Raw genomic sequence first — 19,374 nt, 5'->3', positions numbered from 1 at the left:
CTCACTGACACTAATGTTAAGAGTGTACTCTCAAATACTTCAAAAACTGTGCCATTTTACAAACATTTATTTTTATGAATAAATATATATATGAATCATTTATAATTAAGAAAGGATATTATTGTGCATTATTGTATTATACAGTCTAGCGAGTAAACTAAAAGATTTACTAGCCAATGGCGATTCAATTGCCAAGGTGTCTGTAGAGGGTTGTATTAGAAACTATATAAACTATAAATATATAATACATTTTTTGCTGACCAGTAAATCTCTACAAACAAACAAATAATTAAATAAAAAAAACTAAATAAAATACCAGGGAATTTTTATGTGGGGAATTAATTACAGAACAATGTGTGAAGATCTTTTCTAATATTTTATTAAATGCAAAAAAAATGGGTTATCTACCTATATTAATTACACCTCATTTCATTGAGTTTCAGAACACTGAATCATGGATTTATGTATTCATACCCAACATTAGGAAGTTATTTTAAAGGGTTATTCCTGCCCAAAATTACAATTTTGTCATTAATCTCATATCCCCATGTCGTTCCAGATTTTTAAAAGCTTTGTTTGTCTTTGGAACACAATTTTGGATGAAAACTGGGAGGCTTGTGACTGTCTCATTGACTGCCAAGTAAAATACACGGTTTGAAACAACATGGGGGTAAGTGATTAATGACAAAATTTTCATTTTGCACTTTCACTTTGAGTATATTAAATTCTTATTTAAATTATTACTTTTTCATGACGTGACCCCTTTAAAATCATCTCTTTAATAATATGACACTTTAAAATGGTGCGAGTCCGTACGATGAAGGATGGCAGTGTGTGCGGTACGAAATCCAGCTCAGCCCCGCCCACAGACACAACGCATCAGCAGAGGTTTCTCTGGCAATCATCTCTCCTATTGTCCCGGCTTCACAAACAATGAAGGCCCGGAGTCTGTGAGGATGTGCTTCTCGAGAGGGAGGGAGTAAAAGAGACAGAAGGAGATAGAGAGAAAAAGGGAAATCTGGCCTTTCAGACAGGCCTGATTCTAGCAGCCACTTAGGCTGGAAGGATTGTGGATGTGGCCAGAGACGAAGCTTGGTGACCTGTGAAGTCAGGGAGCACTGAAGCCAGATTAAAGCTAATCACCCCGATGACTGGCTCCCTCACTCCAACTGTCAGCACCCGACCGTCATACTCTCAAGGACAAAGCGATTTTCAAGATTTTTAGGAACACCAAACATTGAACATCACCACATCAGTAAATGCATGACTAGTTAGCCACAGGATCTTACTGCAGGCATCTGTTTTGCAAGCAAGACTGTTTATGCAGTAAAACAGTCATATTTGTATAGGTTAACTGTAATTTATATTTGTAATTTATGTTTTAACAGGTCAATGCATATAACTGTACAGTAAAATACTACAAAAACAAAAAGTATAAATTATATTATAAATATGGTTATATCTAAATAAAATTAGAAAATGTCAAAGTTATAAATTACAAATAAAATGTGCTGTCCCTTAAAGTTTAGGTTGGTAAAATTATTATTATTATTATTATTTTTATTCAGCAAGCATTCAGTTATCAAAAGTGACAGAAAAAAACATCTATTATGTTACAGATGTTTCATATTAATGCTGTTTTTAACATTCTATTCAAGGAATCAAAGAATCCTGAAAAAAAATGGATCATGGTTTCCGAAAAGCATTAATTAGCACAACTGTTTTTAACATTGCTAATAATAAGAAATGTTTCATGAGCAGCAAATTAGCATACAAAAATTTCTGAAGGATCATGTGACACTGGAGACTGGATATGAAAATTCAGCTTTACCATCACAGGAATAATTACAAATTTAAAATATACTGAAACAGAAAAATATATATATATATATATATATATTGAATAGAAGAACTATAAATCATGAAATCATCCATGCACACTCACAAACACTTAAAAAAAAATCCCACAGTTGCTGAGCAATGTGTTTGATTAAATGAGGCATGTAGCACACAGAGCACTCTCTGTCCCACAGCAGCCCGTCCCAAAATGCCCAGCGGGCTCCTCGTTCTGAGCTGCCCTTTGCACTCCATGAGGATCACACAGATTAAAATGCACCGCTCTGGCCTATATGAATATTACATTTCCTGCCTATAATTCAATGTATCAGTGCCAAACAGCTGGGAGAAGAGTGAGCCAATATTAGTGAACAGCCCCTCAGCGATGGCACGGCTTAAATTTTTATAGCCCAAGCAGCTGAAAGTCAGAGACGTACACTTGCACAAAGTGACGTGCTGTACTGTATGCATTCATAAACATATGGCATGAGAGATGTTTCGACCAGGAAAAAAAATAAAGTTTTTGGCCTCCTCTTTCCTCAGCTTCCTTTTCGATTCTTCCCTTTGGCCTTCTGGGAAAGTCTCTGGTAGAGTTTCTCTGATGGTGTCTGGGCTAACCTAGCCTCTGGGTTATCCTTGAGCGCTGTCTAAGTCTCCTCACCGCTCCTGCAACACAGCTAAAAGCTGCTCTAGCACTAAGTCACTCAGCCTTCTTTACCTTCAATTTTTTCGGATTCAAACAAAATGTCTTGAATATTTACAGAATAGCACGTGTAGGGGAAAAAAATGCTAATGCAACTCATGGTTACCTTAAAAATGACTGTATGCCAATTTAAATTTAAATTTAAATTTAAATTTAAATTTAAGACAGACAGACAGACAGACAGACAGACAGATAGATAGACAGATAGATATTTTAGAGTTTATTTCTCACAATTCTGATTTATTTCTCAAAATTCCTCAGCTTATAAAATCAGAATTCTGGGAATTGCGAGAATAAGAGTCAGGATTGTGAGAAGTTGCAAGTACATTTTTTTTTTTTTTTTTTTTCATGTTTCTTGTTTCACCCAGTGGCAGAAACAAGCTTTCATAGATTTCAATGTCACATGATCCGTGAATCATCATCCCAGTATGCTGACATATTGCTCAAGAAACATTTTTCATTATTATTATTATTATTAATTCATTTATTTATTTATGGAAACCATACTTTAAGTATTGATCAATAAATGGAAAGAACAGCATTTATTTGAAAACAATGTTAACAATGTAAAAGTTTACTGTCACTTTTCATCAATTGAATGCAACCGCTAAATAAAATGTATTAAAGATGTATTAAAAAAAAAATCTTACTGAAATTGTACAGACTTATTTAAATGTCATCCCATCATCCCATCAAAATGCAATAATATGCACCATTAATCATCTAATATTCTTTTTTATATTGCTCTAGCTGCCATTTTTTTAAAAGCAACAGACCATCCAAATGACTTCACCACAGTCAAGAACGCATCATGCCAAACAAGAAGCCATAACAATGGTAAAAATCACTGCATCTGCTGTCTCTCGTGGCTTATTGCTTTAATACCACTCTGGCTGCGGTAGATAAAAGAATCACTGACAACATTCACACCATATCAGATAACTCTTCATCTTCCCAAGTCTTACACTATAAATGCGTGACATGCGACGTGACACCTCTCTGTGTGTCCCGTAATGCGTTCACCCCACCGAATGATCAGTTACAAACACCTTGAGCTGCCAAAGCATGGCCTTCTGAGCCCTCTGCCACTTGCTTCATGGGAGATTCTTGTATTTTGAGAAAGGGAACATGGTTATTTAATGCTGTCAGTGAAACTTGTGCTAAATTCCTGAATGCATCGGTTACAAATTGTATTGTACCTTAAAAGATTAGACAAAATATATTGGACTTTTAAGCCAAGAGACTACAGGCATGAAAAAAAAAATTGTGTTTATCTGGGGCAAAAGAAAAAAAAGAAAAAAAAGAATTCCCTGTGCAACAGGACCAAAAAATTATAATAATAATAATAAAAAATTCATAAATATGTTTAAGAACCATTCTTCTTTATCCATGTGCACAGGCATAAAAACATGCACTCACATTGCTATATTTGACACTTCAATAAGAATACTCAAGGACAAGAAGGCTCACTGTATATTGCTCCTGCTAGCAGGTGGGATGGATCCACATATTAAGCATTTCTCAGTCATGCATGAACTGTGCAGCCTATGACAGCCACTTTTTCTGGAACTGGGATGGCCTGCTAAAGCCGAGCCATTCTGTGCTGGGCAGAGGCTGCACTGGAACGATAAAGCCCTACTACAAAGAGACTTCAGAGCCATTTACATTATTATTTTCCTTTGCCCCTAAAATTGTTTATTCAAATGTTCTGTGCAGTACTACACTGTGCATTTAGTACAGTTAAATGCATTTGCTTAATTTGCATATGAATTTGAATTCAAGCGCATTAAAGGAGCAAAACCCAGGGTGCACGAGTTTTCCATTTATTCAAATTAAACAGCTAAATTGGGTTCACTAGCTAATGAAATGGTCCTGGCGCAAGTGACCTTTATCAGCTTGCTGCTCTGAAAGGAAGTGGGTCAGAAAATGCATGTGACTATGTGCCGTTTTCAATAAATAATAATGATTAAACAAAAAAAGCTGCATTTTAATAAACAAATTGTGCTGGAAGGCATATTGGCAGATCGGATCAACAAGATAACCAACTACCAAAGTTATTATGGTTAATAGTTTAAATTAAAAAAAAAAAAAAAAAAAAATCACAGTGTGCATTTTCTTATCCTTCCCAAATAATAAGAGAACAAAGTTTCGCAGATGTTTGAGTTGAGCAATGGTTAAAAAGACTACCAGTGAAGCTCAGAGATGGATAAAGATAAACTACATTATTTAATGAACATTTAGCGCAATGAGTGTATAACGATTATTGATTAATTATTAATACTGAGCTCATGAATGATTCAAAAAGGGTTTTAGATCATCACTAATGAATTGTATCTGAGAAAAATGAAAACGCTATGAATTTGGACAGCCAAGATGAAGTACCATGAATCAGTGCGGCAAAGTGGAAGTGGAAAGTTAAATTACGAATTGATTATGTTATGATTAAAAGATTATTCAGTTAGCTATAGATATAAATGGAAATAACATACTTCTATAATTTGGGGGATTTGGGGATTCTTGTTTTTCTCAAAATAAAATACCCTGGGCGTTTGGGAATAATCTGAAAATATATTGAGCAAAAACAGAAGGATCTCTAGAAAATGATTAAAATGTTAATGGCAAAAATAGGCTAAGGTTCTATCTGAAAATAATAATCAGAATTATATAATATAATTATATGTAATTTGCTCATCCTGTCATTCATATTTATTACACAACTGAATGCTAAAATAGACCATTCTGAAATATTAAAACTATTTGCATTAAACAAACCAAACTTTGTGAACAGGCCTATTAATAATTATGCCATATTATGACATTAAAACATTACAATAATTCTATCTGATTCTACAATAATCCTGATGGACCCCAAGAATTATTTCCACTTTTCATCCTACATGGGTACAAAACTGTAGCAATAGAGTTCATTTGCCATGTTTTTCCTTTTTTACTTGTTTGGTTTAGCGTGTCCTTCCTGATGTCCGGAGACGTGAGATAAATCACAGGACGTCCTCTGCAATAAAGCCAGTTAATTCCAGAGGGTTTAAATCTTAGAGTCTGCTGCAGATACTAACACAACAGTTCCATTAAAGCAAAATTAAGCGCCACAAAGGCACCGTCTCAGCAGAAATATACAGCGTGGCCTGCCACATTAACATAAAGCATGGCCCTCAAAAATTATTAGCCCCTCTAATCTTGAAACTCTCAGACGCTGCATTGCACTGTTCCAATGACCTGTCCATGGTGATGGATGGCTGTTTTTTTTTTTTTTCTCTCTCTCTTTGCCCCCAGCTCTAGATTTATGCTCACTGAAATAGAAATGCACAGACTCATTGGAGTCTGAAAACACATTTCTTGCACATTCACCCAAACAAGGTGAAGGTCAACAAATGCTTTATCCTTTCTATAACAGAGGTTTTCAAACATTTTATGATCTCCCTGACAAGGAGGCAACTTTTCTTAAATATTTGTATATATAAAAACACAAAAAAAAAATTATAATTAAAAATAAAATGAATAAATAAATAAATACCGTTGGCTAAGTTTGGAATCATATTTAATGTTCATCTAAGATGGATTTAGTTAATTTCTATTTTATTACATTTTAAAATGTAATTTATTTCTGTAATGGCAAAGCCGAATTTCTCTTACTCCAGTCTTCAGTGTCACCTAATCTTTCAGAAATTATTCTAATATGCTGATTTAGTGCTCAAGAATCATTTGTAACTATTATCATCATTGAAAACTTTTGTGGTGCCTAATTTTTTTTTTCATAAATGTTGAAAAACTACAATTCAAAGGTTTGGGTTAAGTACAATAAAAAAATATTCCATATATTTCCACAAAAACAAACAACAACAAAAAAACAGTTTCAACACTGATACAAATAAGAAACATTGATAATAGTAGAACACCAATATTAACTTATAATAGTTACCAAATCAATACATTAGAAATAGTAATGGCCACTAAAAAAATCAGCTTTCATATTACAGGATTAAATTACATTTCACAATACAATTCAAAAAGTAAACAGATATTTTAAATAGTAGTAAAATTTCACAATATTACTGATGCATAGAAAAAAAAATATTATTCCAAAGTTTTGGCTACAGTGTGTATGAAAATATAAATATATTAATACATATTTCATAAATAAAATGCAAAATTGCTGTTGTCTGTCATTTTACATAAACTAAAACAAAATATAAAATATAAAATATGATAAATTATCAGCATGCCTTTTTTCCATAAAACATCACATTTTTACTTTCAAGCAATTAGGCAAAAATTTAGCAATAAACATTGTTCCAAAGTATTTACAGAAAATGGCACCATACTGTACAAGTAGCTACAGCAAGACAAAGATTAGAGTGACAAGAAAAACCTCCACAGAAAGATAGTATGTATATGACAAACAATATTCACAAAAATATGCATTTTATTTTTACTAAATTACAATTAATAATAATAATAATGAAAATCTTGCTTCTCAAATTATCCACATATCCCCTGGTTCCCACTCTGCAAGCCCCCAGTGGTCCAGAGTTTGAAAATCGCTGATTTATAGTACCGCTAAAGACTCTCCAAAAGGCCAGCCATCACAATACCCCAACGTCCAGATCTGGCCCAAATCCAAATGCAGTTTATACTAGGACGATTCCATGCCCACCTATCCCCACCAGAAATAATGGATTAAGACACTTAGCTCTGATTAAAGATTGGATGCTGTGCATAATCGCAGTGCTTTATGATAGAGGAGAAAAATCAATCACTGTGATCTCGTTCACGGCAGGGTTGAAATAAAGCCCAGTCATGTAGAAAATAGACTCTCTGTCACCCCACCGGTAGCCAGCCGGGCTCCATCACCACACACAATAACCTGCAAGCCTCCCCTTCGTATTCAAACAGCATCCGAGCTCCTGGGAGCTCTTTGATGGACAGGGCTTCTTGTCTGCCGCTGTTGTGTACTGACACTGCTGTATGTGACACCATTTGATCAGGTTGCGGGGAAACTTGAATGAGGTGAGGGAGTGTGTCATCTCTGGACATCAGATCATGACATGCCTGTTCACATGTCCTTTGTCTCACGAGTTTTCATCGTGACACAGGGTTCATATTGCAAAACTTGCATTTTTCGGCAGCCAAAGGCCAGAGGCTGACACTTCTGCTCAGCTGCGGGATTTCACTTTATTGAAGGTCTAGCATCGTAGTTATTTTGTAGCTTGTCTTAAGAGCACATACTTTTTGGTGTGGATCATTCCTGTTATGCGGTACATTTTGCAACTCTGACTATAATTTTATGAAATATTTTTATACGAGGTTATTTGAAACTATCAGAGTAAGCTGAGGTACTGTTTCGGGTATTACAAAAAGAAAACTGCTGCATCAAAGGATGGGAATGTTTTAATGTTTTGAAAGAAGTCTCTTATGCTCACAGATACTGTATTTACTTGATTAAAATGACGTAAAACATTAATACATAAATACAGTAAAACATTAATGTTGAAAGGTTAAAAGAACAGAATTTATTAATTGTTATCTCCAATTTAGTGTCTCCCATTTTAAGTTTTAGCAAATATATTTACACACGTGATGGTGAAACAAAAAAGCACTGCGCAGTAAGAGTGACCCGGATCAGTAATGAGGGGGAGCCACATTAGATGTGTTGAAATATTCAGCCCACAGCTGCCACTTAGAGAAATGTTGAGCAGATATTCTAGCAACAGTAATGACAGGCAGTGAAATGAACACTGTCTGTAACTGCGGCAATAGTGCCAGAGGCCTCATGTTTTTTGATATGATGAAAAACAGATGCATGAGGCAACTTGAAGAAAATCAAATATTCAAATGTCTACTCACAAAAGGCAAAGGTCAGACGTGATTTCACCTGCGCTGTGCAAAACATTTCCCCAGATTGCAGTGATTCGATATTACTAAACCTTAAAACCTGGTAGTATTTATTATCCCAGATTCCAACGGGACTATAACATCCTCATGCATAATGTATCATCTTACCCACATTACAATATATTGCCCCTTGGCAGCCTAAGCATTATAAAGCGTAAATGGCTGAAGTTAAGCAACATTTATTTTTATTTAAATCTCAAGTGCCACTTGAAACCCATATGCAAGAAGACTGAACAACACAACTGAATCATCTCCAAATGTTTTAAAAGTGTGGCAAATAAATGCACCAAAAAATCTAAGTAAGACTTTAATTAATATATATATTAGGGGTGTAACGATACGCGTATTCGTATTGAACCGTTCGGTACGACGCTTTCGGTTCGGTACGCGGTACGCATTATGTATACCGAACGGTTCGTTGGAGTAATTAATTATATTTGAAAAAAAAAAAAAGAAAGAGAAAGAAATATAATGATATGCGTTCAACAAGGTAGCCCAATAACCCAAACAACGTAACAGGCAACGCCCCTGACACTCCCGAAGAAGAAAAAAACACCATCTTATATGTTTATGTTAGGCTACTCAGCAGGCGCTCGCTCACTCAGTACACGCTGAAGGCTCGTTGCAAAATAGCCAATGCGTTTAACAGACTAGAAATGAGAAGATCCTCCAATAACCAACAGGTCTGGTGTTTGGGTGCACTTTGGATTCCCTTTAAGCTATAATGGTGATGGCAAGAGAGTGGTGGATAAAAAAACAACGGTATGTCGCATCTGCAACATGACAGGGTACACCAGCGGGATTACAAAAAAAAAAAAAAAAAAAAAAAACCAGCGGGAATATCTGGGATATATGCGTCAGTACTATCTGGGAAAAGACGAAAAAAAGGAGAAACATGCACGCAGCAAACTATCCCTGCAGCATTTAGACACTATAGCTTACAGGGAATCCAACCCAAACACCAGACCTGTTGGTTATTTTAGGATCTTATATTTCTGGTCTGTTAAATGCATTAGACATTTTGCAACGAACCTTCAGCGCGTGCTGAGTGAGCGAGCGCCTTAGGGGCCGTTCACATATCGTGCCTAAAAACGCATGGAAAACGCTAAGCGCGTCTTTCTCCTCCTTTCCAAAGCGCTCGGGCAGAAGCGCTCATGAGGCGTCTGTCTTTGCTAAGCAACAATGACGTGCTCTCTCCATGAGACGCGGAAATTTCAGCGAAGGATAAATGGATTTGCAGCTCTAAAAATCGCTTGCAGTAGCTCTGCTACTGAATTTATTTCAAAATTGCAATCCATATACAACTATGATCAGCTGATCCTTCATCTTGGCTGAGCTCTCAACGTTGTTACGGGAAAGGATGAAGCTGATTGGTTGGTTCTTGTCACATGACCCGCGGTGCGCTTGCGGCATTCTGAAAAGTTGAGATGTTTTTACATTTTGCTGTATCTAAAACGTATCGAACCGAACCGAACCGAACCGTGACATCAGTGTATCGTATCGAACCGAACCGTGAATTTTGTGAACCGTTACACCCCTAATATATATATATATATATATAATACACCGTATTTTTCGGACTATAAGTTTGCACCTGAGTATAAGTCGCATCAGTCCAAAAATACGTCATGACAAGGAAAAAAAACATATATAAGTTGCACTGGACTATAAGTCGCATTTATTTAGAACCAAGAACCAAGAGAAAACATCACCGTCTACAGCCGCGAGAGGGCGCTCTATGTCTTCAGTGTAGACTACAGGAGCACTGAGCAGCAGCGCCCTCTGGCGACTGGAGACGGTAATGTTTTCTCTTGGCTCATTTCTCTTGGCTCATGTCAAATTAATTTTGATAAATAAGTCGCACCTGACTATAAGTCGCAGGACCAGCCAAACTATGACTTATTGTCCGTAAAATACGATATATATATATATATATATATATATATATATATATATATATATATATATATATATATATATATATATATATATATATATATATTACTTTCAAAACCATATACCCAAAATCCCACTTTTGGCAGTTAGTGTGTCATGCCTGTCTGTTAAGGTTTTCAATTTAAAAAAAATCTGAATATTTATTTGCAGCACTGAAATAACTCAGTATGGAACATATTTACTATTCAAGGGGAATGGTTCTTTAAACAAAAACCATTTTGATTATCAGCAGGAAAGACACTAGTTTAAAATGACCCTGGTGAATAACTGCAATAACATCCCACAGTCAAATATAGGAAAGCATACGACTCCTCCATGTCATATATTGTAGCGACGCATGTTTGAAGAGAGGCACACAGCGATAGCCGTGCGCCGAAGGGCAGCAAAGCTGAACAATCCTTCTACAAAATAATAATTAATCATGCAAAACATGTCGAACATACTGAATATTTATGCGGCCCAGCTGATAAGACTGTTCAACAAGTAGCTCACGCAAGGTCCTTGTAATCTCACTTTTTCCATTATCACAGAATCAGATAAAACTGAAGGAAGCCCAAGAGAAGCCAAATACAGAGCCGGATGCACTTCCCTCTTTAAATTCAACCGGTTGTCTCTGTTTTTGAAGTACAACAGAGAAATGGGATGCAGAGAGCTTCAGAAACACATACTCTGAATTCATAACAACATAGTAGTTATTAATAAATTCAGATTATGCGTTTTGATACTGAGAGAGACAGTGCCCTGGGTTATTGCGTTGGGAAGTGGTGAGCCAAAGATCAGGGCATCCTGACAAATGGTTGTAGGTGCACTTTTAGGTTTCAGAGAGGTGAAAATGTGCCAGAACCTGTAGACCTGAGGTCAGAAACCCTAAAACCTACACTACACCCTTCTGCGATTCTGGTCTGAGCCGCTGTCTCTTTTCACTCAACTGTTCATCAGTTATTTGTGGCGTGATAGAAAAACTCTTAAGCACGATTTGCTAAAGTGTTGATCAATTCATTTCTTCTTCCTCTCCTTTCTTAGAGCTTTCATCCGCTGCATGTGATAGAAACTCGAGAGCCCAAGCCCATATTTGATGAAGATTAATGGTTTTAATTTAATTAGCAGCTGCATGGAAGTAGACGTCTGTTTGTTCACGACCGAGCAGGTGGGGAAGAGATGAGCCAGCAGAAACCATGAAGATCAAGACGATGGGCGAGCGGGCACGTACCCTTCTGCTTCTCTGAATGCCTTCAACAGTAGAAACTCAATCCTCTCTCAGAGGATGGCTGCACTGTGGGAACGTAGACACAAACTACAATGAGTGATATTGATTGGCATTTGCTGGCCATCATAAAATGGATTAAGCCAGGGAGAGGGCGAAACATTTGGAGTGAGAGAGGCGGCAAACATGCCGTAACACGACCCCAAATCAAATAATAGAACCAAGGTTGAAATGAATTTAACAGCTCACTTATTCTAATGGAACATTGATCTTTTGTTGCAGGGAGCATAAAACGCTCTGCTGGAATATTGGTCCTCTGAGCAAAATAGGTAGCGAGTGCAAACCTAGGCTAATTTCCACAATGAAAAAGTCCTCGGGTGCTTTTGGAAATGCCCATTGCCCATGTAGAGGTGAATCAATCATGCAACTATTTATTTATATATATATATATTTATTTATTATTATTATTATTTTTTTAAGACAGAGTCAGTCAATTAGATTCCTGGAACTTTCTGTTGTATAAAAGAGGAGTTTGCTTATTTTTTACCACATCATTTGTTTTATTCATTATCCGATCAGGGAGGGAACCGTGTAACCGAGATCCTGTATCTCTAATTCCGTGAAGCACTACTGTAACTTTCAACCACAGCAGCTAAAGCGGTTTAATGCAGTTTATTGATCAAAGTTTGTGGGACACATAGTGCTATCAACTGGAGAGCTGCCATCTAATCAAATACCTGGGTCAGAAATACATCAGCGATCTGCTAAACATATAGCACAGAAAATCGTTATAATAGCTCACTTTAAGTGTAATTGAAACAAATGCTATTGATTGGTCGAGACAGATTTGTCTCTTTGGCATGTAAATGTACCAGGATAGGTCTTGTCGGCACATTTTTCTGACGCCTTCAAAGACTTAATTGCATGACATAATGCACTGCTGACAATGCTTAATACATGACTTTGACTTGGCAACCTCTGTTGATAAAATTTTATGTATGCCCTCTAAATTAGCATTGATGTGATAAGACCATGAAAATTTTAGGAAATCTATATTTATGGTGCATTTTTATTGGATAAATAAAGTAGACATGCCAGATTCAAACCTGCATCCCCCATATTAGCACCATGGTTCAACATGCTCAGAGCATGCATATGCACCAGTCGTCCATGTCTCTGAGAAAAGACAAGAATTTTAAAATGTGCAAACTAAATACATAAAAGCAGCCATTGGTCCTCAAAGTGAATCTCATTTTCCAAGGCTGCTTAACTCCACATATCAGATGATATGTCACACTAATGATACCAAAAAGGAGTTCAGCTCCCCACAAATGTGGCAAGATTATGTCAAAGGATTTATTGCCTGCAGCAAACCACCTCCCAGCCTGATCTTTTCAACCCTCAGGGAGCCTGGTTGCCGGCCGGCCTAATGCTACTGTTGGGGAAAGATGAGTTATAACCCAACTAGACCAGAAAGAAAAACACTTGCCTTATTGCTTGGTTAAAGTCGACATGAAGCCAACATCGACCCTATATTTACTCTCTTTTCACACGTTTCCTGATCTTATTATGCATGAGTCATGTACGTTAATCCAAAGAGGAATTTTTTTCAGAAACAAGACTTTCTTTTTCTGCTGACATCATCCAACTCTTTCCTCCAACCTCTGTTGTATAGAGACCACTTTTCTAAATCCAATCAAATCCCAAAGGATGGAATCAAGCCTTGTCCTACATTAGTCAAATTGAATATCCTGTTTCACTCTGAAATGTCACATTAAAGTGGGTTGTGAGCTCCCACAAAATAAATTTCCACACAAAATAAATAAAACACAATGGGTGCATATAGAAAAAAGAAGAAAAAAAGCGCATTGCCCTGTCCTCTGGACATCAAAGACAGCGCCATTTCAAAAGAGCAGCAGGGGACTTAAATCCTTTACTAAACCAAATACCTATTTCTTGGACAAATCCTCAGAAAAACAGAGAAAGAGAAAAAAACAGACTGATCCTGCTTTAATTTACACTGATACAGTAAAAGGCTTCACTCTCTGATAAGCTGCAAGTAAATAAGGACAGACAAAAAGGAGAGAAAGAAATAAAACAGGACTCCTCTGAAGTTTATTCATGTGCTGAGATTACTCGGTGGTCTCTGCCTGCCTGACTTTGGTGGTGTCATCACGGTATATTAACGGTCTCCCTGAGGAATGTTTTAATGTTCAAAAATGGCTTTTTCCTACATCAGGAGACTAGCTAATGAAATATCAACTTTGTCTCAGATGTTTCTCCTAAAATCCCTAAGAGGAATAAAAGCAAGATTCAAAATTGCTGGCATACAGCACAACAAAGTCATTTTTGATCAGAAGCGTTGAAGTGTGCATTGAAATGTCAGATTCTGGGTTTTTACTGCAGACTTTGGTTTTTATGGCAATCAAAATCTCCAGAGAAGTAACCATGTCTGATTTGAGGGTATCACTTTACAATAAGGTACAATTTGTTAAAGGTGCATATTTTTTTTATACTGTTTGAAAGTCTCTTCACATTACAATAGCAATCATTAAGTTAGGTGGCCAGGACCCCTTTGCATTGTTTTTTAACACACAAGGTACCCCTTTAGCATCACTTTTCGATGTGCAGGGTTTGGCATCATGGCATCTTTGTTTCCAGGCAGAACACTAAAGAACGTCTCCAGGAAATCATGTGGAATACAACCAATCCGATGACGACTTCAAAACTCCTGAAGTGTTTCCGGTTTTGTGTGTTAAATGCATCAGAGGGTCCCAGAGCTTGACGTCTGAAGCTGAGACTCAAGTAATATAGATTTCCTTCCAAGATGGAAACAATACTTTCATGTCTAAAACAATCATGATTTCAGAGAGATCATATTTTTCAATTGTAATATGAATAATATGAAAACTCTATCTTGAGTTATCAGGTTTCTACTCGGTTAAATAAACTCAGACAGAAGCAGTCTGAATTAGGAGACAAGGCAGATAAGTAGGGGACATTTATCAAAAAAAGATTTCAGAATGGTACCTTACTATCTCATCCCAAGGAAACTTTCAATCATTTTGATGAATTTTATAAAGCATCTCTATTCTTCTAGCTGTCCTGCAGTTGAACCTCACAATTAATGTTACTACATTTAACCTGATTGTAACGTGTTCATTATTTGTAAATTAATATTTTATTTATAAATCAGTTCAATAAAAACAAATGTATCTGAATGATTGTTAAAAAAGGGTTAATTCAGTTCTCAAATGAAACTCAATGACTGTGATAAAGTATTTTGAACAACAAAGAATAACAGAAATGTTATTTTTGGGTTAATTTATTATCCTAATTTTTCTTTCTTGTGTGTCCCCACCAGCCCAAAAGGCTCAGAGCTCTTGTGACAAGCCGGCGCTCTACATTACCCACAAGTCATGAACAAAAGTTTGCATCCTGCCAAGTCAACTGTAAGAAAGCGAGTATGGTATACCAAACCGTTTTCAGCGCAAAGGCGTGACGTACACACTCGGCTTGCTCTCGGAGTGATGCTGTAATATCATTTCTTGTCAAAGATTTGTGTTTGTCCTGGTTGGGCACACAAATGTAATTGCTCCCTTAGACAACAGTTCATTATCTCATGCCATGTAAGGAGCGATCAAAATGAACCGTCTGTGTGTGTGTGTGTGTGTGTGTCTGCTGTGATAGTAATCTATAGTTTCCACCGAGTGTGCTAAGATACTGAAGAGCCACTCTCCAAGGCATTACTTTCTGTCTGTCTTAATAGCCTGGTGTAACGATACATCATATGATGAGTGTGTTGTTTCTAAATATTATGGCTGAGTGCTCTCCCAGCAGACCGTGAGAGAATTAACACCATCAAGCTGACTTAAGTAGGAATAATATGTGCTGAAAGACGCGGAAACACTGTTGCTTGATATAAGCATTAAAGAATGCAACAAGGAACCTTCTGACATTTACAGAGAGGGAGAGGAAAGAAGACAGAGCAATGAAGAAAGATCACCAGAAAATGAAAGAAAGTGAGAACAAGAAACCAATTACGGCACAACGAGCTCCTACTCTTTAAATCAAGCCGGTTTGGCGCACAATTCTGTGCCAGGGGCCACAGGGCAGGGGACATCGAAAAGTGCTCAACAAGGACGTGTATACTTTTTTTAATGGGACGAAGTAGGATGTCGCACCTCGCCGACGGACCATCTGGACCGGCTCCGTTTTACATCGCCCCGGACTCTGAAAATGAATCACTAAAGTCTCTGGCACTATCAGAGACTTTTATGTGAATAGCTCTCTAGATACTCGGCCAACTGAGAAAACATTCAGTAGCAGGCTATATAATAGCGTCTGCAGTTGAAGTGAAATGAAGTCGGGCACCTCTTTTATGCCACCGCTTATACCAAAGTCATCACTCAGAGGAGACATTACGCGCAGCACCTTTAACAGTGTGAAGGAGAACATATTTACAGTAGGAAAACATTCTCGGCATCTTGTGACAAACGTTTGTCCTCGGCCCGTCCTCCCCTGCTGATATTGTGTGGAACGGCTGGGCGAGAATAACCAGCTGGTCTTGGCTGGCTCCGCGGCTTTGATGTGCGGAGAGCCGGGGATCCTCAGACTGAGTATCGGAATTGATTATGTATGCGGCTTGCACTGCCTGTGAATCGACACAATTAGGCTAAAACGACAAGGCAGAAAAGAGGCAAGGAGACGTTCCAGACGGCTTTGAGAATGAGTGTGTGTGCGAGACGCACATGAGAAGGGTGAGGCGCTTTGAGCTCCTGCTGCTCCTTTTTTGATTACATTGACACATCTGCTGAGTGTGCAGGGGAACCGAGAAACACGTGAGCGTCTAGAGCCAAGGTTCTCAGAAACCCTAAGTGAGATTCAAGATTAGATGGGAGTTACTTCAACTACAGGCACTTTTATTTCCTGGGTTGATTGTTATTCGACAATCATTCTTTTTTTTTTCTTATTCAATTTTCATTAAATGCAGGTCACCTAAAACTGCCTTGGTAAAATTTTACCCAAACCCATTGATTTATTTTTGGTACTTTTCAAATGTCTTTTAAGCACAGATTTTTATTTATTTATGTATTTATTTTATTTTATTGTCCCACAATGAGACATTCAGCCTCAAAAAAATGTCAAATGTCTTTAAAGCACAGATTTTATTTTATTGTCCCACAATGAGACATTCAATCTCAAAAAATGAAAATCCATCATAAAAAATACAATAACCTACTCAGAATGTGTTACAAAGTGCATCATGTCAGATTGTGAAGATGCTAGTATTAAGTGTGTTATATTAATCACAATGCTGTCTATTTATCTCTGTTTCGACAAGAAAACGTTTTTAACAAAGTCAAAGTAAGACCAATTGTGCATCTCCGAGCAGCACTGTGCTCATTTACAGTTATGAATGAGCTCATTCATTTTTTTGTTTTATTGAATGACTGTGTGTAGGCACACCCCTAAAATAACCTACCATCATCTTTAAAAAAAAAAGTTTCCCTATGTTTTTTTGTTTTTATGGTTGATATGATGTAATTGTGTGCAAACTAAGGTTTAACAAAAGGTAATTCGGCCCGCACAAGGGGACATAGGCCCTCAACCTTAAATGATTTGACACCCCTGCTTTACAAGTTTACGAAGGAGACAAATATCAGTGAAGAGCATGCATCAAAATTAATAGTTAAATAAAATTAAAGGAGATTGGGGGTGTGGCAAAGTTAATCGTTAAAAGTTAATCCTTTGTCGAAAGATAAAGGAATTAGCCATAAAAAAAAAAAAAAAAAAAACTTTTTGTTTGAGTTGTGGCAGAAATTTCGCTGTTGTGGAAACATTTGTCATTTCAGGGGGGGAAAAATCCTATATATGCTGCTAGATGATATTCCACTATAAACACATGCTTTATAAATAAATATTGTTGTTGTTGTCCATAAAAGTGCCCAGAGTTGAAGAAACACCCAGAAACTGAGAGAAAATGAGCTTCTTTCATCTCTGAAGTCATTTTTCCAGAGCAACACCATCAACCTTTTCCCAGATATAAATACACGTTCAATGAGGAACATTAATAACCCATAATTTACACCAGTCACACCTCCTGTAGATGGGACCATTTGTCTACAGGAATGGCTGGCGCGCATCAACGCTGTAAGCTTTGGAAGAAGATTCACCTTGTTTCGCCAAAGGAACAGACGCACGTAGAGGACTCTGTGTCCCCACTCTGGCAGAAGCCATCTTTCTCAATTACACCGGCCTCTCTACAGGAAGGGGGCCAGAGGAAGCTCTCGGCATGCATGCATTTATCTTTCAGATACAGTCTCCGATAGCTGCTTCTGCGGCCAGCTGTCAGCCACACCTCTTCCCTTTGATGTGTTCCGCCGAGGGAACTTGCAGACTTAACAAATGCACATCAGCCTCAGTGACCGGAGGACGGCATACGGTTCCCTGCCTAACAGATCTGCCTTACCGAGCATGAGTAACCTAAATCGCATTCTACTTCCTGCAGGTCAGAGGTTGATATCTGACGCCGCTGTCATCATTAAGTCAATAAAAACTAAGGAATATACGAGTCCTTGATGCTAAATAAGACGAAGTCATTGTAATTTAGCAGCTTCGGTCTCTCAGAGTTGCAAACTGCTGCTGTCGCAATAAAACTGATGGTTAATCTAATGTTGACTCTTATAGCAGTGCATATGTTTGCTTATTTCACATCTGCATTATCAAGAACAGGAAAAAGAAAGGAAAACTGACAGCATCAGATGCTCCACAGCATATACAGTAAACAGTAATGTGTGCATGAGCGCTTTCAAGCAGTTTGATGACTAATTGTCTTCATTTGCAAAAGCACAGATGGGAACGTGAGAGTGGAAGCTCAAGCAAAGCTCAAGAATTGAAATGAGCTCCCTAAAGACGCACATATTTATATAGCATACGAGCGTGTATTAAAGGCTCCATGTGTTTTAATATAAAACTACACTTTAAGTACTGCATTAAAATTCATAGATCCCTTAATGCAAGTCCATCTGTCAGAGCTTGTTCGCATATAAATCCGATGCAATCACTTAATATTCGCAACTCTTCAGGTGTTTACAAAGAGGTGTGAAAACATAAAAAAAAAAAAAAGCTCAGCTCAGGCACACATCCATCACGGCATCACACCTGCAAACCTGAAGATCATGACACCTTGAGAAAAGCTGGGATAAAATTTTATGGGTTTTTAGGCAAGTGAAAATGGCACAGCTGCTCATGCAATAGAACAGCAGGAGGGGAAAAAGCGTGCGTCTTTAACCTTCTGTAGAAAACTGCTGAATCCTGCTCATCGACGGCATGGCCATAAAGCCCCTCGGAGAGATTAAGATAATCAAAATCTGATGACCGCTCAGACGGCCCCCCACAGCCGCCGTTCTCTTGTTTATGGTGCAGACAAATCACACGCAAGGTCAAATCTTAACTATGGGGTCATTATTGAATGCCGGAGGTAATTGTTTTCCATTGGTTATACCTGCATAGCTGGGCTCAATGTGAAATACGACAATGACAAGTTGAGCATTCTTAATGGGGCAATGCAGCTGAGTGAGACAGCAAAGCAATGAAGCAATAACCATGTGACAATGAGAACAGGCTGAATCATGTGAGGGGTTAATGTTGACTTGATGAAATATTGAGAAACGGGGTATAAAGAAGGTGCACGACCAAGTTTTGCTGACAATCAATGAACGAATTCCTTGGTAAGCATTTTGAATACAGCTCACAGTGCTTC

The 19,374-nt window shown here is 37.5% G+C and overlaps 1 protein-coding gene across 9 annotated transcripts in view; it reads right to left on the bottom strand.

The window, feature by feature from the left end:
* LOC127976077 (neurexin-3a) overlaps positions 1 to 19,374 on the bottom strand; it is a 263,201-nt gene that overhangs the window by 132,438 nt on the left and 111,389 nt on the right. The window lies entirely within an intron of this gene.

The sequence above is a fragment of the Carassius gibelio genome, chromosome B17 (assembly GCF_023724105.1).
Source record: "Carassius gibelio isolate Cgi1373 ecotype wild population from Czech Republic chromosome B17, carGib1.2-hapl.c, whole genome shotgun sequence".
NCBI lineage: Eukaryota > Metazoa > Chordata > Actinopteri > Cypriniformes > Cyprinidae > Carassius > Carassius gibelio.
This window is presented reverse-complemented; position numbering and strand designations above follow the sequence as displayed.